This window comes from Myotis nattereri, assembly GCF_964212035.1.
Source record: "Myotis nattereri genome assembly, chromosome: 1".
Lineage (NCBI taxonomy): Eukaryota > Metazoa > Chordata > Mammalia > Chiroptera > Vespertilionidae > Myotis > Myotis nattereri.
Window position 1 is genome coordinate 206,790,780 of NC_138075.1, and position 24,059 is coordinate 206,814,838.

General features: G+C 41.8%; 1 protein-coding gene across 2 annotated transcripts in view; it reads left to right on the forward strand.

The window, feature by feature from the left end:
• The window catches only part of SMIM14 (small integral membrane protein 14), a 93,330-nt gene that overhangs the window by 13,388 nt on the left and 55,883 nt on the right, over positions 1-24,059 (forward strand). The window contains exon 1 of one of the 2 annotated variants that reach the window (XM_081092964.1): positions 21,275-21,547. The exons of the other annotated variant lie outside the window; for it this stretch is intronic. The gene's annotated coding sequence lies outside the window, so the exon portion shown is untranslated. Of the gene's footprint in view, positions 1-21,274; positions 21,548-24,059 lie in introns of those variants that run through there. 2 annotated transcript variants of the gene reach the window in all.

Sequence of the window (24,059 nt, forward strand, 5' to 3'; positions counted from 1 at the left end):
TCAACACTTGGTTTAGAGTCCAGTGGTCGGCAAACCCATTAGTCAACAGAGCCAAATATCAACAGTACAATGATTGAAATTTCTCTTGAGAGCCAAATTTTTTAAACTTAAACTATATAGGTAGGTACATTGTTATTAACTTAATTAGGGTACTCCTAAGGCTTAGGAAGAGCCACACTCAAGGGGCCAAAGAGCCGCATGGGGCTTGCGAGCCACAGTTTGCCGACCACGGGTTTAGACTTACAAAATAATTGAAGGGATTGTGAATGATGGAGAACTAGACTGGCCTGGACTAATTTTGGTTAGAGGCTTTTTAAAATTTTTTAATTTTAGGGACTTTAGGTTTCACAATAGCTTGAGATTAATTTCTTCTTGCTGCTGCTGCTGTTTTGGTGATGGTGGTTTTGTTTTCTTTTTCTCTCTTTCTCTGAAGGAATGCCCTCTGCTCCTTTCAGGTCTTGACAATGAAAGGAATCCAGGAGGAGGCAGCACAGACCTAGCTGCTTAGGATTTGATCTAGGTTTCAAGAGGGATCTTGAGGTTGACTTCTAATACCCTATCTTTGAATCAACTGAAGAAACAGAAATTGAAAATCACGGATTTGTCTAAATCAAATATTGTGCATTTAAAAACCTAGGAAATAATGCTTCAGATTCTGAGGACATTTTACTAACTGTGCTTTGAGGACAAAGAAATACAAGTGACTCACTTAGCAAATTGAACATTAGTTTGGAGGTTAAAACAACACCTGGGCCAAATAATTTCTCAATAATAAATCCTCTATCAAACTATGAGCTCTCAGGGAATCATGCCTTATGTTAGGGTCGTCGAAGGAGGTACCCACTAAAAGGGGTAAAAAATTAATTTATTAGGTCATCTGGAAATCCAGATAGGCTGAGCCCCAAAATGGCGCCAAGACCCAGGGACAGAGTCAGAGATTTTAAAGGACTCAAGGCAGGGTTTTTGCTGAGTGAAGAAATCTCTGGGCAGGTCCAGATCCTGGGAAGGTCCGGAGGGGAAAGATAATGGTCCTAGCAAGTGGAATGTAGTCTATGCAAAAGGGAATGTCGGTTGTGAAGTGGTCTAAATGTCAGTTCCCGGGGGAGGGGCTATTGATTCAATTATTTGATCGGATCTAACATTCCAGCCTTTTTGTTTTTTGAAATAGGGACGAAGGTTATATCTTCCATAGTTACTTCCTGCTGAGGGGAGACCTCAAGATGGGGGTGGGGGCAGGGTTGCGGGGGTGGACTTTGATTGTAGTCAGCTGGAACACTATAGATTTCTCATGGTTGGAGCGAGGGGTTGCAGTGGAATGATCTCCCCAAGAGGCTGATTGGTGAAGGCTCAAAAGTGGCCCTGTTGAGTGAAGGGAGGTAAAGGTGGTCCTGAGGCTGCCACAGCGTCACTTGTCTGGTTTTGCTGCCTTTCTGGGCCTGAAGCTGAAATACAACTGAAGCCTAATGTTATCTTTAGGGAGGAAAAGTCCAGGGGACCAAGCTGCCCGACTAGTGATATGAAAGGGGAGGATAGCTTATCCTGGGAGCGAGGTTCTTGTTTTCCCCATTTTGCCCCTTGCTAGACATCGGAGCTTTCTGCCCTGGTGAGTTTCTGTACCTGACCCACCATCCTTGCTCTGGGAGTCAGAGGGACGATCAGGCCTAAGCAGAAAATGGGGTTGTGATGGTGTGTAGGGGTGGTATTTCCTGAGTACAAGTAGGGTTTGTAACCTGGTGGAAACAAACTATTTTATAAATTTTGGCATTATTGAGGCAAAAACTAGAACAATAAGGATAATGATAAATGGTCTGGTGGGAGGAAAGAGACAGTAGTTTGGAGGGTTGTAGTCTAATATACCAAAATGAGGTTTTTTCTTTTAGTTTCATTTGTCCTTGGGTGTGGCTATCTGTCTCCCTGAGATAGATTTAAGCCATTTGCCCTCTGGCTGGGGAGGAATAATGCAAATCATTTACTTTTTTTTTTAAGAGTTTCTTTTCTTTTTTTCAATATATTTTATTGATTTTTTACAGAGAGGAAGGGAGAGAGAGAGAGTTAGAAACATCGATCAGCTGCCTCCTGCACACCTCCCACTGAGGATGTGCCCGCAACCCAGGTACATGCCCTTGACCGGAATCGAACCTGGGACCCCTCAGTCCGCAGGCCGACGCTCTATCCACTGAGCCCAACCGGTTTTGGCAATTTACTCTTAAGTGTCCTTGGTTTAGGGCAGTGGTCAGCTAACTGCGGCTCGAGAGCCACATGCGGTTCTTTGGCCCGTTGAGTGTGGCTCTTCCACAAAATACCATGTGCGGGTGCGCACGTACAGTGGGATTGAAAATTCGTGGCCATGCGCAGAAGTCGATTTTCGGCCTGGGCGCGTCTATTTTGAAGAAGTGGCGTTAGAAGAAGTGGGGGGTGTCGGTCGGTCGGGCCACAGGAGACGTGGCACAGGTGGGCCGCCGGATACGCAGCGCGGGGGAGGCACGCACAACTCATGCACAAGTTGAGGATGGGAGAGTTGCAAGGGGTCGACCTCAGCGAACGTACCTCAATCAGATTGAGGACGTTTTTAGCAAAGGCCAGCTTAGGAGTACCCTAATTAAGTTAATAGCAATGTACCTACCTATATAGTTTGTTTAAAAAATTTGGCTCTCAAAAGAAATTTCAGTCGTTGTACTGTTGATATTTGGCTCTGTTGACTAATGAGTTTGCCGACCACTGGTTTAGGGAAGATAGGATTTACTAGATGGCTTTGGACTGCTTGGCATCCAAATGGCTGCAAACTGCTTTTTAACTGTCTCACTCTCCGTATTCTGCTTGTCCTGGCTTACTGGTCTGTGTCATTTAGTTGTAAGACACCAGTGTCATTTAGTTGTAAGACCAGCCTGATCAGACCTAACACCTTACATCTTTTACATCTTACTTGTCTTTGTACCCACAATACCTGGCATGTAAGAGTCTCTCACTAGATGGTAGTTAAATGGGTGAACATAAAAACACTCGTTTTTTTTTCCTGATATTTTTTTTTAGTCTTTGCTTTCCTTTTTTAAAAATTGTTTAAAATTTTATTATTGATTTCAGAGAGGAAGGGAGAAGGAGAGAGCGATAGAAACATCAATGATGAGAGAGAATCATGGATCGGCTGCTTCCTGCATGTGCTCTGACCGGGAATCAAACCGTGACCTCCTGGTTCATAGGTCGACACTCAACCGCTGAGCCACACCTGTTGGGCTAGTCTTTACTTTCATTCGTGCTCTTATGACAGAAAGTATTAACAATCTCTTTCTCACCTCTTATCAGTAGGAGTGTTTGAGTCCAAAGAACATGACTGAGGCTGGTGCCAATCTCTAAGTTAGAGAGAGAGGAGACTTTAATAGCCAGTAACTAAATTTGTGATGTCCTTAAGCTTCTTGGAGTAGGAAAGAAACCATTGAAAACATTAACTCGATGGGGAGTCTTGATGACAGAGGATATAATCTTTCTGCAGTATGAATTTAGACTTTGATGCCAAGAGAATCACTGCTCCTCATTCTGTATTTCCAATGTTGGTTAGTGGACTCATCAGGGACCTAATCACTTAAGCTAGAAATGAGTCATTTTGAATGCCTCCCTCTTTCACAATCACATTGTTCCGTTGTTTCTGCCTCCCTAATATACCTCAGTGATTCTCTTGGCTCTGCTCTCTTTCTCCTGTCAGCTTCTTCCTTAGGCTAGTTTTTAGGAACCCGCAACTATTCTGGCCTTATACGTGCATATGACTATACTGGGGAGGGGGGGCGAAGAGGCCATCTCTCCCTTTGAGAGATGAAAGATAGATTGGCCTCTTTTCTTACTTGTCAAAGCCTAGGCTGAATCTCATGCCCGGCATTAAGTCATGCCTGAGGCCAGAGGAATGCTCTGTGCTCATTTAAACCAATATCTAGCAAGGTGGTTGGATAGGATTCTTAGACTAATGAAACCTACCTCTGGAGTTAGGGTGTAAAGGATGTAGGGGATATAACACAAAGTCCACTGGAATGACTTCAGCGGGCAGATGAAAATGTGATTCCAGAGCACACAGAGATGCAGACATGGCAGACATTTGCATCGATGTTAATTTGAAGATTTAGGAGAATTTGAGGTCATTTAGGGTGACAGTGTATAGTGAGAAGAACATGTCAACATTGAGGAACAATTACATTAAAGATTAAAGACTCAATGAGTGAGGGGTGGCCAGAGAGGCAGGCATTTGTAGAACCAAGGTAGTACATCCTCTCTGTAGCCATGGGATGAATGTTTAAAGGAGTTCATTTCTCGTGTGTGCTTGTGTGTGTGTGTGTGTGTGTGTGTGTGTGTGTTAACTTCTCCAACTTAGTGTGTAGTTCTCATGGACAAATGCCCTGTCATTTATTTCCTTTTTTCTTATCTCCTTTTTTTCACTCACAATGTCCATCAAAGTCTCTTGTACATGGCAAATGCTTGTTTGCATTTAATTTTCTGATTATGGTGGGGTATTTGGTTAATACAGAACATTATATGCATGTAAAGAAAAAGTATAATTAAAAGCAAGAGCACTTGAACTATGGCTCTTTATTAAACTCAAGTGTTGATGCTCTATTTAACAAAAATATTTTAGAGCTAAAAGTTATTTTGTGCTAATAAAACCACAGAAAGCATATATTTTTTCCTCCTTTAGGTATCTTTTGAGTATACTGATGACTATAGAAATGCTTAAAGCAAATTTACTATTGATATAATAAAAATGGTTAAAATGCAAATTTTTAATTAAAGATGTTAGATGCCTGTTTCATTTTTAAAAGTCTGCCTTCCATAATGTCAAATTAGTGGTTCTCTTGTTACCTTTTTCCTCTCAGAATATGTTTATATGTATACATTTTCAATATAAGGAAGATAAAGACAGAGAACTCTTTATCACACAACTCAATCTGTTTTGCATTATTTTGTTTTTCATCTTCTCAAAATTTGTGTAGGCAGGGGTTGTTTTGCTTTATTGAAGGGGAGTGGGTGTCTGTTAAAGTCCCCAGCACACTAAGAAGCATCAAGTAAAGCCTTTTTGATTGGCTGGTTCTTTGATTAACATTTAGCACCATTGCCCTGGCTGGTTTGGCTCAGTGGATAGAGCTTCAGCCTGTGGACTGAAAGGTCCTGGGTTCAAATCCAATCAAGTGCACATGCCTGGGTTTCGAGTTCAATCCCTGGTGGGGCGCGTGTAGGAGGCAGCTGGTCAATGATTCTCATTGATGTTGCTGTCTCTCCCTCTCCTTTCTTCTCTGAAATCAATAAAAGTATATTAAAAAAAAAAAAGATTTAACACCATGCCCGGCTGGAGTGGCTCAGTGGTTGAGTGTCAACCCATGAACCAGGAGGTCACGATTCGATTCCCGGTCAGGGCACATGCCTGGGTTGCAGGCTGGATCCCAGTAGGGGACATGCAGGAGGTAGCCGATCAATGATTCTCTCTCATCATTGATGTTTCTATCCCTCTCTCCCTCTCCCTTCCTCTCTCTGAAATCAATAAAAACATATTTAAGCCCTAACCGGTTTGGCTCAGTGGATAGAGCGTTAGCCTGCAGACTCAAGGGTTCCAGGTTCGATTCCAGTCAAGAGCATGTACCTTGGTTGCAGGCACATCCCCAGTAGGGAGTGTGCAGGAGGCAGCTGATCGATGTTTCCCTCTCATCGATGTTTCTAACTCTCTATCCCTCTCCCTTCCTCTCTGTAAAAAATCAATAAAATATATTTTAAAAAAATATTTATCATCACGTTAATACAATGCACAATTTACAAATAACACTGAATGATGATGCTGAAAATACTTTATGAAAGTGGAAATGTATAGCAGATGAGTGGATTAAAAAACTGTGGTACATCTACACAATGGAATACTATGCTGCTGTATAAAAATAAAGAACTCTTACCATTTGCAACAGCATGGAGGGACCTGTAAAGCATTATGCTAAGCGAAATAAGCCAGCCAGAGAAAGATAAATATCTATGATCTCACTCATTTGTGGAATATAATGAACAACATAAATTGATGAACAAAAATAGATCCAGAGACATAGAAGCATCCAACAGACCGTCAAACCTCAGAGGGAAGTCAGGGGAAGGTGAGGGGAGGGGGCATAAGAGATTAACCAAAGGATTTGTATGCATGTATATAAGCATAACCAATCCACACAGACAGTAGGGTGGTGAGGGCCTGTGCAGGGGCATGGGGGGTGGGGGGAGAGTAGGAGCTGGCGGGGAGAGCTCAATTGAGGGGGGGAAAGGAGACATATGTAATACTTCAACAATAAAGAATTTTTAAAAATTAAAATAATAAAAAATAAAAAAAGGAAGTGGAAATGTAATTGGTGCTGTGATTGCCAAAAGAAGATATAGAATACATTTTCTATATGAATTCTTCTTTTGATGTTTTGGTGATTAGTCTAATGGACTGCTTTTTTATTTTCAGAAATTCTTTCTCCATTACTGCCAGTAGCCACTCTTCTCAGATCATTAAACAATAGCTTGTGGAGATTAGAGTTTTAGAGGACAGTGATTAGAAGCTCTGGTTCTGAAGTCAGAAAGCTGGAGTGATTCTATGTTCCTTAGGTTTCTCATCAATAACAAGGTAAAAATAATGTTATCTACTGCTTTATTGTGAGAATTACACATGATACTTGACATACCACAAAAGTTGGCACATCAACAATGCTCAGCTATTGATGGCTAATGACTATTAGGTATTGTCTCTGATGATCTATCTGCTCTGCTTACAAGTAATTAGTGGACAGACTATTAGGTATTGTCTCTGATGATCTATCTGCTCTACTTACAAGTAATTGGTGGACAGAGTCATCCATAATTTAATGTTAGTGCTGCTTATGTGATTTCCAGTATTTGGGTGGAGAATTATTTATCAAAGCCAAGAACGGTGTGTTCTGTGTCTGTCATGTTTACCCAGTCATTAAATAACCACAGTGTCTGTCTCTGGCTTTATATTACTCAGTAGTTCTATGATTTAATTGTTGAAAATGATATCTGTTCCTAAATTATGTACCTAGAGTCATTCTCCCAGTAGAAATAGCAGGACTCCACCCATATATATCACTCTATTCAGAAACTTTTATCCTAGATTTTGTTCCTGGTTCAAATACAACTACTTTGGTTTCTATAATTTTAGGGTAAGATTTCTTTGTTCTTACGCTATACCAAATATTATCTCTTTTTCATTTTTATCTGCTAGATCCATCTGATTTTGTACTCTCTCAAAACTTTTGCTCTAGCTCTAATCACGTCTATTTAAGAACTAACAATTCTTCTGTGGGAAGTTTCACTTTCCTGCTTTTTTCCATTTCAGTTCATATGGGATGCTACAAAGTATTTCACCAAACATGCCAATTTATTCATGAATACTTCTCTTAAATTTCCCCACTGTCTCATTTATTCATGGATCGTGATGCCTTTTGCTTGGAGTTAGGGGATACTCTAGGATTACATGCTTAAATATCAAAAATAATTTGTTGTGCTCTCACCATACTCTTGGCTAGCCATACTGTGATATCATAATAGCTGAAAGTTTAGCCAAGTATTTTATTTTTTTAAAGTATATTTTACTGAATTTTTACAGAGAGGAAGGGAGAGGGATAGAGAGTTAGAAACATCGATCAGCTGCCTCCTGCACACTCCCTACTGGGGATATGCCTGCAACCAAGGTATATGCCCCTGACCAGAATCGAACCTGAGACCCTTGAGTCCGCAGGCCGACGCTCTATCCACTAAGCCAAACCGGTTAAGGCTTAGCCAATATTTTAATTTCAAATAAATTGCTATGTGTTGAGGATGGTTCTAATTCAAACTGGAGCAGTTAGTTTTGACTCTCTTTTTTTTAACATTTTATTTTTTAATTTTATTGGGGTGACATTAATCAACATGAACATATAGGTTTCATGTGTGGATTACTAATTTACAAAATCTGTATATAGGAACATGTGTCCATCACCTAAAGTCAAATCTCCTGTCACCTCATATTAGAACCTCTTTCTTCCCCCATCCCCGCCCTCTGGCAACCACACTGCTGTTTGTGTCCATAAGTTTCAGTTTTATATTCCACATATAAGTTAAATCATATAGTTCTTAGCTTTTTCTGTTTGACTTATTTCACTTCGCATAATGTCCTAAAGGTCCATCCATGTTGTTGTAAATGATGCTATGTCATCCTTTCTTATGGCCGTGTAGTACTCCATTGTGTATACGGTATATACCACGTCTTCTTTATCCAGTCCTCCATCGTAGGGCACTTTGGCTGTTTCCAACTCTTGGCCATTGACTCTCTTTTTAAGTAGTGGGGTTCTGGATTAGAAATATTCTGCTTATTATTTTTTCTTTCCAATTAGGTAATATTGCATTGCTTTGTCATCCTTTTTTAAAATTAAAAAAAAAAATTTAATCCTCACCCAAGAATATTTTCATTGATTTTTCTTTTTAAAATAAATTATTTATTGTTGAAGTATTACTTATGTCTCCTTTTTCCCTCATTGACCTCTCCCTACCCGTTCCCGCCCCCTAGCACATGCCCCCACCCTCCTATTGTCTGTGCTTATATGCATGCTCATATGCATGGATACAGATCCTTTGGTTGATCTCTTACCCCACCCCCCAACCCTCCCTTTGAGGTTTGACGATCTGTTGGATGCTTCTGTGCCTCTAGATCTATCTTTGTTCATCAGTTTATATTGTTCATTATATTCCACAAATAAGTGAGGTCATGTGATATTTATCTTTCTTTGGCTTATTTTGCTTAGCATAATGCTCTCCAGGTCCATCCATGCATTGATTTTTAAATGTATATATTTATTGATTTCAGAGAGGAAGGGAGAAAGAGAGAGAGATAGAAACATCACTGATGAGGATCATTGATAGACTGCCTCCTGCATGCACCACACTAGGGATCGAGCCCGCAACCTGTGCCCTGACTGGAAATCGAACCGTCACCTCCTGGTTCATAGGTCAATACTCAACCACTGAGCAATGCCGGCTGGGCTTTTTTCCATTGATTTTTAGAAAGGTGGCAGGGGGGAGAGAGAAACATCGATTTGAGAGACATCAATTGACCACCTCCTACACATGCCCCAACCTGGGGGCGGGGGTGGAGCCTGAACTGAGGTATGTGCCTTGACCACAATCGAACCTGGGACCCTTCAGTCCGAGGGCTGACACTCTAACCACTGAGCCAAACCAGCTAGGGCTTGAGTGTATTTTTTCAATATTTTGCTGGTCACATAGAACATATTCTTGTTAAATAACCAGTCTCAACAGCAGACCTGAGTCCCAGTGTAAAACTGGTCTATTCCATATTACTGATGCCAAGAAGAGACATGATGAGACTATCCTTTCAGTCCATTTCTATCTCAGGGAATCAGGATAAGTAGAGAAAATGTTTGTTGTCCACTAGACAAACATTTGGACAGTTAGCCCCAATGTGGCAAGATGGGGGAAGGAATTGAATTCTATCAACCTCTTTGGAATTCTTGCATTAGGTTCAGATTAATAGACACAGTATCTCGCTTTAGATTATCAGCCTCTGGAGCCCTCAGTTGATTTCACTGATATTAATAATCAATGTTGGCAAAGTGGTACAAGTCACAGCTCCCCTGAAATTCCTTAGACCTACATTTACAAAACAACACTACTAAACAATATGTTTCATGCCTTTATCAGGGGTCAGTGCCATGCAGGAACTTTAGAAAAACTGTTTAGTCTGATTCTTGACCTTCGGGAATTAACTGTCACATTACGGTCCTCCACCTTGATCTGTTGTCAAGATCTTTTTATGACAAGATCTTTATTGTGATAGAAGTTAAGATGCTTTAGAATTGAAGTGTACACACAAGCTTTAAACATTTGCAATAACCAGTGAAGAATTGGTGTGGGTTTAAACAGAAACCAAACCATTTAACAATACCAGCATAAATTTTGTCATATTTTTATACTGACTTTATAATTCTCTTGCCTCCCTGATTTATAGCTATCTGAACTTGAAGGTATACATCTGCTGAGTGATAATGAACCATAATCAATCTGCCATTAACCAAGTCTACACCTTCCTTAGGTCAATTCTATCCATAAGGACAGTGTCCTCGGAAACAAAAACAAAAGGACATAGCCACATTAATATTTTTCTACATAGCCATATTAGAGCTCCCCTTTTTTCAATCATTTTGAGAGTGTAGACCAGTTGTGGAAGTTTGTATTTCATTCAGCTAACTTCTTGGCTCTCCAAAAAAGGAAAAGGTTTTGCAACAAGCATCTGCATCCAAGCTAAAAAAGAATATTATTCTCTTGTTCTAAGCCTCTCTCTAAGCCTCAGCAGAACTATTAGTTTTTCCCTAATAGAGGAAAGGAGTCCATTTATTGACTCCTTTCTCCTCAGCAATAGTTTCACCTTTCTTTCATTAATCATTAATTTTAATCCAAGCCTTTCTTTCTGGAGCAGATCCCTCTGGTTCAGCCACTGGGCTAGTCCACATAATTGATAGCAACATGAAACATGGTTGGATTTCCCTTCCAATTTCTTTCTTTCTTTCTTTCTTTCCCTCTTTCTTTCTTTCTTTCTTTCTTTCTTTCTTTCTTTCTTTCTTTCTTCTCTCTCTCTCTCTCTCTTTCTTTTTATTTTATTTTTTAAAATATATTTTATTGATTTTTTACAGAGAGGAAGGGAAAGGGATAGAGAGTTAGAAACATCGATGAGAGAGAAACATCGATCAGCTGCCTCCTGCACACCCCCTACTGGGGATGTGCCCACAACCAAGGTACATGCTCTTGACCGGAATTGAACCTAGGACCCTTGAGTCCGCAGGCCAATGCTCTATCCACTGAGCCAAACTGATTACGGCTCTTTCTTCCTTTTTAAAATATATTTTTTATTGATTTCAGAGAGGAAGGGAGAGGGAGAGAGAGAGATAGAAACATCAGTGATGAGAGAGAACCATTGATTGGCGGCCTCCTGCAGGCCCCCTACTAGGGATCAAGCCGGCAACCCGGGCATGTGCCCTTGACTAGAATCGAACCCAGGCCAGCACTCTATCCACTGAGCCAAACCAGGGCATCAGCCCATTTCTGATTACAGGGGTTCAGATTGGAAAAGTAGAGAAAATGGGGCTATCTTGTTCACTAGGCAACAACAAACAAACATCTGCACAGTTAGCCCCGATGTGGTGACCTAATTCCTGGGTCATACATTGCTGTCTTCTGTGTCCTCATATGACAGAAGGGCTAATAGTTTTAATTTCTGATTAGGTAACATGTCTATGCAAAATTCATGCATCACTTAATACCTAAACTTATTTTCATCATACTTACTTAATGTCTACCAGAATTATGTCATCTCATGACCTAAATTTGAATAGTCACAGTTTTAGTTTGCTTTGAATTCTGAAAGAATTCCAGGAAGTAAGCTATATTTGCTTTTAAAAAATATTATGAGTCCTAGCCAGTGTGTCTCTGTTGGTTGGGCATCATCCCATGCACCAAAAATGTCTCCAGTTTGATTCCCAGTTGGGGCATATGCCTGGATTTTGGGCTTGATCCCTGGTTGGGGCATGCAAGAGGCGGCTGATCGATGTTTCTCTCACATCGACATTTCTCTTTCCCTTTCTCCCTCTTTCTCTCTCTCTCCTTTTCTCCCTCTCAAATCAATAAAAAAATATACAGATTTTGTATCATAGAAATGCACACTAGCCCTAGCCGGTTTGGCTCAGTGGATAAAGGGTCGACCTATGGACTGATCAAGGGCACATGCTTGGGTTTAGGGCTTGATTCCCCAGGAGGAGATGTGCAGGAGGCAGCTGATCAATGACTGATCTCTCATCATTGATGTTTCTATCTCTCTTTGCCTCTCTCTTCCTCTCTGAAATTAATAAAATATATATATATATATTTTAAATATATTTTATTGATTTTTTACAGAGAGGAAGGGAGAGAGATAGAGAACTAGAAACATCGATGAGAGAGACATCGATCAGCTGCCTCCTGCACATCTCCTACTGGGGATGTGCCTGCAACCCAGGTACATGCCCTTGACCGGAATCGAACCTGGGACCTTTCAGTCCACAAGCCGACGCTCTATCCACTGAGCCAAACCGGTTTTGGCATAAAAATATATTTAAAAATAAATAAATGCACACTAGAAACTTATATGAGCCCATTAACCAATGTCACCCAAAGAAATTTAATAAATAAATAAGAAAACTTTCGGTATCAGAAAAAAAAAAAGTTTCACAATCTTGCTAGGACCCCTGCTGGTGCCCAGATGTCTTCAGTCATCAGTCACCTCTTGCTCCTCCCATTTCCCCCTTCCCTTGATATAAAAGAAGCCTAAATTCTGTACTTTCTAAAGTTGGTTTTTTAGATTACTACTTTGCCATCTTTTTGGCTTGCTGACTTTCCAAATAAAGTCACTTCTCTCTCCTCAAAAAAGTAATTACAACTATTAATATTATGGGGTAGCCCTAGCCATTATGGCATAGTGGATAGAGCACTGGCCTGCAGACTAAAAGGTCCCAGGTTTGATTCAGGTCAAGGGCACATGCCCAGGTTATGAGTTCGATCCCCGGTAGGGGGCGTACAGGAGGCAGCCAATCAATGATTCTCTTTCATTATTGATGTTTCTATCTCTCCCTTTCCCCATCCGCTCTGAAGTCAATTAAAATATATATATATTTTTAAAAATATGGAGTAAAATAGTCTTTTCAATAAATTAAGCCTCACACATTGCTGTTGGGAATATAAAGCGATACTTTGGAAGTTTGGCAGTTTCTTAAAATGTAAATATACACCTATCATATGAACCAACCATTCCATTCCTAGGTATTTACCCCAAGAAACATGAAAGTATATATTCATACAAAGGCTTATGCAAAAATGTTCCTGGTAGCTCTATTTTTATTTTATTTTTTTTATTATTTTTTAAAAAATACATTTTATTGATTTTTTACAGAGAGGAAGGGAGAGGGATAGAGAGTTAGAAACATCGATCAGCTGCCTCCTGCACACTTCCCACTGGGCATGTGCCCGCAACTAAGGTACATGCCCTTGACAGGAATCGAACCTGGGACCCCTCAGTCCGCAGGCCGACGCTCCATCCACTGAGCCAAACCGGCCAGGGCAGCTATTTTTAACTAGAAACTAGAAACCCAAAGGTTCATGGATAAACAATAGAATGCTACACAGCAATAAAAAGGTATGAACTGTTGATACATAAATCTCAAAATATGCATGCTGAGTGACAGAAGTTAGACAAAAAGGAGTACATATTGTATGGATCCATTTATATAAAAATCTAGAAAATATAAAATAGTCTATAGTTATATAAAGTAACAGTGATTGCCTGGGGAGGAGGGACCCGGATGAACAGGATGAAGGGATTACAGAAATAACACTTGGGTGTGATAAATTAGTTTTCTTGGTTGTAGTGATAGTTTCATGGATGTCTACAGATGTTAATATTTGTCAAATTGTACTCTTTAAACTTTTGCAGTTTAAGTTAACTTTACTTCACTAAGATTATTTTTTTTAATTTTTATATATATTTTATTGATTTTTTACAGAGAGGAGGGGAGAGGGAGAGTTAGAAACATCGGTGCAGCTGCCTCCTGCACACCCGCTACTGGGGATGTGCCCGCAACCAAGGTACATGCCCTTGACCGGAATCGAACCTGGGACCCTTGAGTCCACGGGCCGACGCTCTATCCATTGAGCCAAACCGGTTAGGGCACTAAGATTATTTTTAAAAGTCTTGATCTTGCCGAAACCGGTTTGGCTCAGTGCATAGAGCGTCGGCCTGTGGACTGAGGGGTCCCAGGTTCGATTCCGGTCGGGGGCATGTACCTTGGTTGCGGGCATATCCCCAGTGGGAGATGGGCAAGAGGCAGCTGATCGATGTTTCTAACTCTCTATCTCTCTCCCTTCCTCTCTGTAAAAATCAATAAAATACATTTAAAAAAACGAAATTCTTGATCTTTACCCTAGTTGTTTTGGCTCAGTGGTTAGTGTTATCCCATGGATGGAAGGGTTGTGGGTTCAATTCCATCAAGGGCACGTACCTCGGTTGCAGGCTCCATTTCCTGGTCATGAGGGAGGCAACCAATTGCTGTGTATCTCTCACGTAGACGTTTCTCTGTCTCTCCTCCTCCCTTCCACTTTATCTAAAAATTAATGGGAGAAAAAATTCTTGATATTTTGCATAGATGTAGAGATTCCTTGGTGAAAAAATGATAGTTTTAGTGAGCCTCACTTTATACAACAGATTTATGAAAACTTGTATTAAGCTAAATATGGAAAAACAAGGTAACTTTTTAAAATATACAATTTTTATTGATTTCAGAGAGGAAGGGAGAGGGAGAGAGAGATAGAAACATCAACAATGAGAGAGAATCACTGATCGGCTGCCTCCTGCATGCCCCACACTGTGGATCAAGCCCGCAACCTGGGCATGTGCCCTGACCGGGAATCTCCTGATCCACAGGTCAACACTCAACCACTGAGCCACGCTGGGTGGGCAACAAGGTAACATTTTTAAAATATCAAGGACACTCCTTCTTCATGCAGAGAATCCTTTCTTCTTTCAAATTTTAAAAATCTACATACAAATTAATTTTTTAAAGCATGTACATTTCTATGAGATTTTATGCATGCATAGATCCTTATAACCACAGAAAAGCTACAAAACAACTGAACACCTGAAAGAATTTCTCCTGCTGCTCCTTTGTATTTAGACCCTTTTCCACACCTATTGTTGGCACTCACTAATCTGTATGAATTATTTCTGTTCCTATATTTATGCTTTTCTTTAGATGTCATATAAATGTAATCAGACAGTGTATTGTATAGCCTTTTGATATTGGGTTCTTTCATTTAACATAATGCATTTGTGATTCATCTGTGTTGTTGTATCAATAATCCATTCCTGTTAATCACTGCATATTCCATTGTATGAATGAACCACGATTTATTTGTCCATTTATCTATTGAACATTTGGATACTTTCCAGTTTTGGACAATTATGTATAATAATGTAAATATGCAAAGACTCATTTTACACTAAAAACTCTTTTTGTGGTGTAATTATTTTTCGTAATAGTTTTATAAAATTTCATTTTAAATTAATTATTATGTTTAATCCTCACCTGAAGGTACGTTGTTATTGATTTCAGAAACGGAGAAGGATAGGGAGAGGGAGAGAGGGAGAAACATCAACCAGTTGCCTTCTGTTTGCGTTCTGACCTGGGATCAAACCTGAAACCTGGTATATCCCTGACTGGAAATTGAACCCGCCACCTTTCTTTTTTCTTCTTCCCCCCCCTATATTATTTAATGTGTTTTTATTGATTTCAGAGAGAGGAAGGGAGAGGGAGTTAGAAACATCAATGGATGAGAGAGACTCCTGCCACCTTTCTGAATACAGATGACATTTCAACCAATTGAGCCACACCGGCCAGGGCAACATTTAGTTTTTAGTATATGAAACTTCCTTCAAGCAGGGCACCTTTGTATGAATGGCACTAAGAATGCCTAACAAATATCTACTTCATATGACAAAAAGGAACTTTTTGGCAGTGTTGTCATGGTAGATATTTAATAAATTTCTAGGGATGAGGGTAAGGGGAGTAGCCCTTAATTTGTAACATTTGCCAGTTTCCATGGTGTAAAATATTCCTACCATGGCAATTTAAAGCCACCAATATGACATCACTGAACTTGAAGTTGGGAACAGATGGGCACAATTGACTCTTGTAAGGAAGGATCAAGTATGAGCTGGCTCCAGCACACGAATTATTGATAATGTAAGTTTAAAAGGTGCATGAAAAGAATAGAGACTATAGAATCAGAACTACAATGTTACATGTATTTTCTGAAACACTGTTGGGAACTTCTAAAACTTCTGATTCAGTTACTGACCATTAGACAAAATGTAATATATTGAATACTTGCATATTAGAATGATTAACAATGAACTCTTTTTAATTTTTGTTTTTAATACTAAACTTAAAATATATATATAGATTGAGTTCAGAGAGGAAAGGAGAGGGAGAGAGAGATAGAAACATCAATTTTTGAGAAAGAATCACTGATTGGCTGCTTCCTGCACGCCCCCTGCTGGGGATTGAGCCCACAACCCAGGTGTGTGCCCTTGACTCGAACCTGGGACCCTTCAGTCCCCAGGCCAACACTCTATCCACTGAGTCAAACTGGGTAGGGCAACAATGAATTCTTCATAGAGGAGTAAAAAGCAAGGTTAAATAAATTTTAAAATATCATAAATATGTTTTTGAGGAAATATATTATGGATCAATTTTTACCAATGTAAAGAGAAAAGTATAATCTATCTATATATATAAAAGACTAAGTGTTCGTCCATCCAACCGGTAGCTATGATGCACACTGACCACCAGAGGGGCAGATGCTCAACACAGGAGCAGCCATGACACACACTGGCAGTTTAAAAAAATAAATGGCACTGTGGACCTGTTGTCAACAAACCAACACTCAGCTTCCCCGAAGTGGGACACAAGTCCCACCACCACCCTGGAGCAGCACCCCACCAAATCACAGCCAATGCTGCCAAGACCTCATGGCGCAAAATACGGCCCACAGTCCAGCCCAGCCTGGAAACAGTGGCTGTGGGCGCCGGGTAATCACATAGCAACGCCCAGCTTTCTCTCCCTAGCGACTAGCCTCCTTGGAGTTTCTTCAGCCCAGGAACCCAATTTGCTTCATAGCCAGGTGCAAACATTCTACAGTTTAACCAAATGTTTATGAAATGTCTTCCCATGCCTCATCTCATTTGATCCTCACAGAAGTTCTGGAGTAGGTAGATAGGAGACTTGGTAGAATCCTATTTTCTTTGCATTAGCAAGATGCGAATAACGATATTAAAATATTTCTTCTAATTAATTTCCTTTCATGTGCACGAATCTGTGCACCAGGACACTAGTAAATAATAATAATGAACCAGTTTAAAAACTATCAATACATGGTCAATCTGTATTGATAATGGTCCATCTTCTTTCATCCAATCCACTGTCCATTTTCTTTTCCCTGATTATTTTGAAGCAAATTCCCAATATAACATATTTCATCTGTAACATTTTATTTCTCTAAAACAGTGGTTCTCAACCTTCCTAATGCCATGACCCTTTAATACAGTTCCTCATGTTGTGGTGACCCCCAACCATAAAATTATTTTCGATGCTACTTCATAACTGTAATTTTGCTACTGTTATGAATCATAATGTAAACATCTGATATGCAGTATGTATTTTCATTGTTATAAATTGAACATAATTAAAGCATAGTGATTAATCACAAAAACAATATGTAATTATATATGTGTTTTCCGATGGTCTTAGGTGACCCCTGTGAAAAGGTCGTTCGACCACCAAAGGGGTCGCGACCCACAGGTTGAGAACCGCTGCTCTAAAAGAACTCTTTTTAAACATAGCCACAATAGTGTTTAGTGTTACCATACAGAAAACAATTAACAGAAATTATTTTTTTCTTTTTTTAAAAAAAATATATTTTTACTGATTTTTTACAGAGAGGAAGGGAGAGGGATAGAGAGTTAGAAACAACCAAGGTACATGCCCTTGCCCGGAATCGAACCTGGGACCTTCCAGGCCTCAGGCCGATGCTCTATCCACTGAACCAAACCAGTTAGGGCCAGAAATTCTTTAATATCATCAGATACCCAATTAGTGTTCACTTTCTTGATTGTCTTATACTTTTTAAAAAAATGTATTTTTATTGATTTCAGAGAGGAAGGGAGAGGGAGAGAGAGATAGAAACATCAGTGATGAGAGAGAATCATTGATCCGCTGCCTCCTGCACGCCCCCCACTGGGGATTGAGCATGCAACTCAAGCATGTGCCATGGACCAGAATCGAACCCAGGACCCTTCAGTCCACAGGCTGCTCCATCCACTGAGTCAAACCAGCTAGGGCTTGTCTTATAATTTTTGACAGTTTTTCAAATAGAGATCCAAATAAAGTCTATAAATTGTGATTGGTTCAATTGATTTATTTTACAAAAGCTTTTTGTGCCCAAAGGTATTTAAAATTTTTTTTTTTAAATATATTTTATTGATTTTTTACAGAGAGGAAGGGAGAGAGATAGAGAGTTAGAAACATCGATGATAGAGAAACATCGACCAGCTGCCTCCTGCACATCTCCCACTGGGGATGTGCCCGCAACCCCGGTACATGCCCTTGACCGGAATCGAACCTGGGACCCTTCAGTCCGCAAGCCGACGCTCTATCCACTGAGCCAAACCGGCTTTGGCTAAAAATTTTTTTTTATTAAAAATTCAAATTAATATACAAAACTAGAGGAAACTGTACAACAGAACTTAGCTTCAACAATATAACATACAATCACACCCACTACCTCTACTACTAGATGTGAGGAAATCCTAGGACTCTTATCATTTCAGCTTTGAATACATCACTATGTACCTCTAAAGATAAGATTTTTTAAATTTAATAACTTGAGCTTCTTTTGACTGGAGATAATATATAGTTGGTGTGGGTATGCATTGCATGTGCATTTGTGTGTGTGTGTGTGTGTGTGTGTGTGTGTGTGTGTGGTGATTGAGCAGTTTTCTAGGGCCCTGCTATACCATGTAGTACCACTTGATTTTTGGGAAACTTCTTACCATTCCAACAGTAGAAATACAGATTGTCCCACTACACAGCTGACACCTCCCTCTCTCAGTTTTACCTACCCTCTCATGTCTCTTTTTCTATTCCCTAGCAGTACCAGGTGAATTGCTTGGCAATTTTTAGACTGGAGGCAATCACCAATTCTCAACTTAGTGGCATCTAATAATTCAGGGGTAGTGGTTCAACTACCCCTACTTTGAGTGATTCTTTTGGTGACTCCCTCCCCCATCTTGGGGAAAAGGAAAATTCTCTACCCTCCCTCACAACAGGAGAGAGAACACCCTCTTTATTTAGAACACTGCAATCCCCCAAAAGGGTAACTTTACCTTAAGAACACTGCCTTCTCCCCAAAAGATACCTTTCACTTGTTCCTGTCTTCCCCTTATATTGGGAGGGAATAAAGATGGTGGTGGTGCTGATTATCTTAACTAGTACCTTTCACTAGACCCAGTGAGGAAGGGATCGACTCCAAAAGCCCATGCTTCTTCAAACATACAACAGGTTAGGGGAAGGTAGTTATTAGCACCAGGTATTCTTAGTTGTGGGCTCAAAAACAGGATTTTATTTCCCTTAAAATGAAACAACCTCTGACCTAAATAATGAGCTGGATTCCTTTCAAACTCCATTTAATTAGAAGAGGTGACCCTTTCTCTCATGGGACTGCAAGCAGATGTTGGGTCGGTAGGCATTCTAATATAATGCTTGATTGGGGTTGTAGGATCAACCCCATCGAGGTAGCTCACCCACAGGCTGGTAAACTGGTGCTTGGCTGGCTGTTGGGGAGGCTTTTGTTCCTCTCCACAAGGGCCTCTTCACAGGGCTGTTTGAGGAGAGATGGAGACTATCTTCCCCCAGAGCAAGCAATCAGTGTCTTTATGACCTAGTTTCAGAAGTCACCCACCTTCAGCTGTGTTCTACAGGTCAGAGTGCCCCTGATTCAAAGGGCTGGAGGAGACTACAGAGGCAATCTTAGAGCCACCAGGGATCCTAACATCTCGATTTTCCAGTAATTTATAAAGCAAGTCCTGATAATTTTGCAATAACCCGTACAAGTCTAGTTTTGTACCATACTGTTTCCTTAAACACAGCTGTGTTGTCACGTATGTGCACATGGTGCACTCAAGCAAACAAGACTTTCTGTCCCACAGATTAAAGGCCCTCTGCTGCAGGGTCAGCCCAGGAGCTTCTTGGGGCACTAGATTCCACTTCAAACTCCCTGAATTTGAGTCAAGTTCAAGAATTGCAGATTAAGGGCCAAGACGCTTGACTTGTACTTTGAATCTGTTATTTAACTAGGAAACACTTTTGAGTTTTACCAGAAACCTTTAATTTTCTAGAAACCTTTACCGGTGCTCAAACACTTTAATTAAAAAGCTCTCGCTTAATCATACTAATTTTCTGAAGGTGACTCAGGTAGTTGAGATGATTAACCAAATGGCTGAGGTAGAAGTCTGGGTAGGCGCAAAAGTCACCAAGTCAGAGTGAGGAAGACAGCTACCTTTCACTTCGCCTGCAGGACAGGCCAAGAGGCACCTTTGTGAAATCTTTCTTGGAACTCCTTTTACCATTGGTTCTATTTTATTTTTTAAATATATTTTTATTGATTCCAGAGAGGAAGGGAATAGAAACATGCATGGTGAGGGAGAATCATGGTTCATCTGCCTCCTGCACGCCCCCCACTGGGAATCGAGCCCACAACCCCGGGCATGTGCCCCTGACCAGAATCGAACCTGGGACCCTTCAGTCCGCAGGCTGATGCTCTATCCACTGAGCCAAGCCAGACAGGAGACCACTGGTTCTATTTTAATTAAGTTTGTCAACGCATGGACCTTAAGAAAACAATAGAGTAGCCCTAAACTTTGCCAAATTGGGAGATTTCCTGGACCCCAAACGTTTAGCAGTGAGACTAAGGGGGCCAGAGTAGGAAGCACCAACTTGGTCTAAAAAGACGATTGTTAACTCCACAAATAGTATCCTTATTCCAGCACCTAAGGTCAAAGTAACAAAGGCTTAAGCTGGCTGCCTAACAATCTTAGATGGTTTCATTTTAAATGAATAGGATCCTATTTTCGACCTCACAGCTTCTCTCTTCCAGTCTCCTCCCCCCCATCTCTCGACCAGCAAGTCGTCTTTGGTGACATCTTCCTTGCAATACTCCTTTTGAGCTTAATTGTAGCCAGCTTCCTGGGTGCAAACATGTTAGGGTAAAGGGGATCAATAGCTGCCACATTCAACGTACCTTTGTACTTAAGACAAAATCCTCTCTGCCCCATTTTCACCTGGCCCTGAGTTTGGATCAAAAACAATGTCTGTTAGTGGTACCCTGTCCCAGCGGACATCAACCTGCGCCCACCTCCACCCCCGCTATTCTAAAGACTCCAGTCGGGGACAGCCATCCGTTTGGGCAAACAGGGACGCCCAGTAGAGGAAACAGTCCATCCCGGACAAAGCAGAGGCTACGTGGGGGCAGTTTAACATCCGCGAGGCCTCGCCCCAGTCAACCGGAACTGCAACCGCCGCAATCCGTCCCCCGAATATCGCGACGCCCGCGCCCGTCCCGCCTCCGCCGACGCACTGCGCAGGCGCGGCGTTCGCGCACGCTCCGCAGACCCGCCGCCGGGGTCTCGGGCCGCTGCAATCTGTTGCGCCGCCGCCCGCGGAAGCGGGCAGATCCGGGTCTCGTGGCTAATAGTGACGTGGGCAGTCGCACCAAAACAGAGGAGGGGAGGAAGCCCGAGGCCAGGAGCCGCCGCCGCCGCAGCGTTCCGGAAGCTCCAGGCGGTCTTTCTGCCGAGCCGAGCTCCCGGCCCCCATCCTCCCCGCCCCGTCGGTTGTTTTCTGGGCGGGTGAGTGTCTCCCCTGCGGCGGCCCACCTTCTCCTCACCCCGGTTTTTCCTGGGGGGTCCTCCGGCTCTCGCGGGCTGCGGTGGCGACGACAGAGCGGGACGGCTGCTCGGGTTCGGTGGTTCCCGGCCGGGCTGGCGGGTCTGCCCGGGAGAACCCCGCTGCTGTCGAGCCCGGGTCCCCCCCGCGAGGAGCGAGGCAGAGAGCCTGCGATTTGGCTTTTCTGCAGGAAACCATAGTCGGGGCTATGGCAGGACAGTGGACGATGGCCCCGGGTGGTTTTATTTTTAGGGCGAGACAGTTAACTCGGGTGGAGGCGTATAATGGAGTAAAAGAGGGAGTCGTTACGTAGCTGGTAGGAGAGACCCACAAATCCTGAAATTCACACTATGTCGTTTACCTCTGGTTTTCAGCCCTTGCCAGGTTTAAGGCAGGCACCAAGATGCGTCCTTTGTTGGGATCGATGAGACAGGAAAGCTGCCATCTAGAAAGCGGGAGCTTTTTATCCTGCATTGTGTTGCGAATTTAAAGGATTTCCCCCCTTTTTTTCCTGTTTGTTCAATAAGTGGAACCAGAGCTGACAGTCAAGAGGTAGCACAGGTTGTGCGCGATAAACTGATGGCAGGAGCACCTGAGATCCCATGTTGCCGTTGAAAGCCAAAGTTTTCCTAAGCGGCTGTGTCTGTGTGTGAAGATTTTAGCCCAGATGATGGTGCTTAGCCGGCGAGAGTCCATAGGATGTTTCTGGTTGTCCTAGTTGGCAAAGTCGAAGCTGTGGCCTTAATACCTTGGGTTTGCATTCAAGAGGGTCGGGTGAGCTTTATGCACATATTAACCTGTGTGTGGTGTTGAAGGGAGACCGTCCAGTTTTGGGGTTATTGTCAGAAATCGTTGGCAGCTCTGCCTGCAGGAACTTGGAGGAGGGCAGTGACTGTCTCAGCTGGTTTGGTCTTGAGAACCCGGAGGCTGAGGAAGCGTCTGGCTGCCGGTTTCTGTGGAGGAGGCTGCACGCGTGTGTTCCACCTCGGTGGCTGGCCACGCAGATTCCTCCAGCGTAGCCTGCAGCCAGCCCCCCAAGACACCAAGGAGACCTGAAGACCAAACCTCCTTTTTGTCCAAACTTGGTTTTTTAAAAAGAACACTCCCCCCCCTTCCAACTCATTAATTGAGGTGTTTCTTTGGTAAACAATAAGAAAGAAAAACAGAAGTATGTGCTAATTGCTTGTCCCTTATCAAATCCGGGAAGAGTGCTTACGAATTTAGAGGACTACCTTACAGGGGACCTTCTTGTGTGGACCTCTTCTTAACAAATTTCTTCCTCCTGCGAGGGCAGTTGAGATCTTTTTTCGTTCTTTTTTTTTTTTTTTTTTTTTTAAATTGATTGTAGAGAGAGAGGAAGGGAGAGGGAGCGGGCGGGAGCGGGCGAAGGAGGAAGAGAAAAACTTGGGAGATCCAGGACGGGGACCCAACCCACAACCTGGGCATGTGCCCTGACCAGGAATCGAACCCATGACCTTTGGTGCTCTGGAGCAGCGTGGGCAACAGATGGTCTGTGGACCACTGGTGGTCCCTGAGGTCCGAAAACCGCTGCTCTGGAGAATGCTCAACCATCTGAGCCACACTGGCCAGGGCTGAAATCTTTTTCTTAACACCACAGTTGGAATCCTGTTGAATTAGTTGTTTTCTTGCAGTTCTTTTTTAACCTTTTATGCTAATGCATAACTGAATATTTTTGCTTACACAAAATAATTTGTAATAGTTGGGAAAAATGTTGATTAAAGCATATAAACAAAAAAGAAAAAGAAAAAAGTCATCAATATTCCTGCCATCACCAATGTTAGCTGTGGTTTATATCCTTTCAGACTTCTTTTTGGCATTTATACATATATTTAAAAAAAAATTATTTGTTGATTTTAGAGATAGAGAGGAAGAGAGAAAGAGTGAGAGAGAGAAACTTCGATTTGTGTCTGATTCTTCTATGTGCCCTGACTGGGAATCGAACCCACATCCTTGGCATATCAGGGCGATGCTCTAACCAACTGAGCTACCCAGCCTGGGTGGAATTTATATATGTTATACAAAAATGGTTTACAAGAAAAGCTATCACCTGCTTTTTCAGATGTGGGTTTTGGACCTTAACTTTTTTTTTTTTTTTAATATATTTTATTGATTTTTTACAGAGAGGAAGGGAGAGGGACAGATAGTTAGAAACATCAATCAGTCCTCCTACTGGGGATGTGCCCACAACCAAGGTACATGCCCTTGACTGGAATCGAACCTGGGACCTTTCAGTCTGCAGGCTGACGCTCTATCCACTGAGCCAAACCAGCTAGGGCTGGACCTTAACTTGTAAGGACTATTCACTGTATGTTTGCCAGACCATAACAATAAAAATGAGGGTTTTAAAAGATTTCCTCCCAAATATTTATGATATAATATTTAAGAAATTAGTATGCGTTGAGTGGCAAAGTAAGGCCTTTCTAGTTTAACTGTCGGAAGAGCAAGCACAGAATA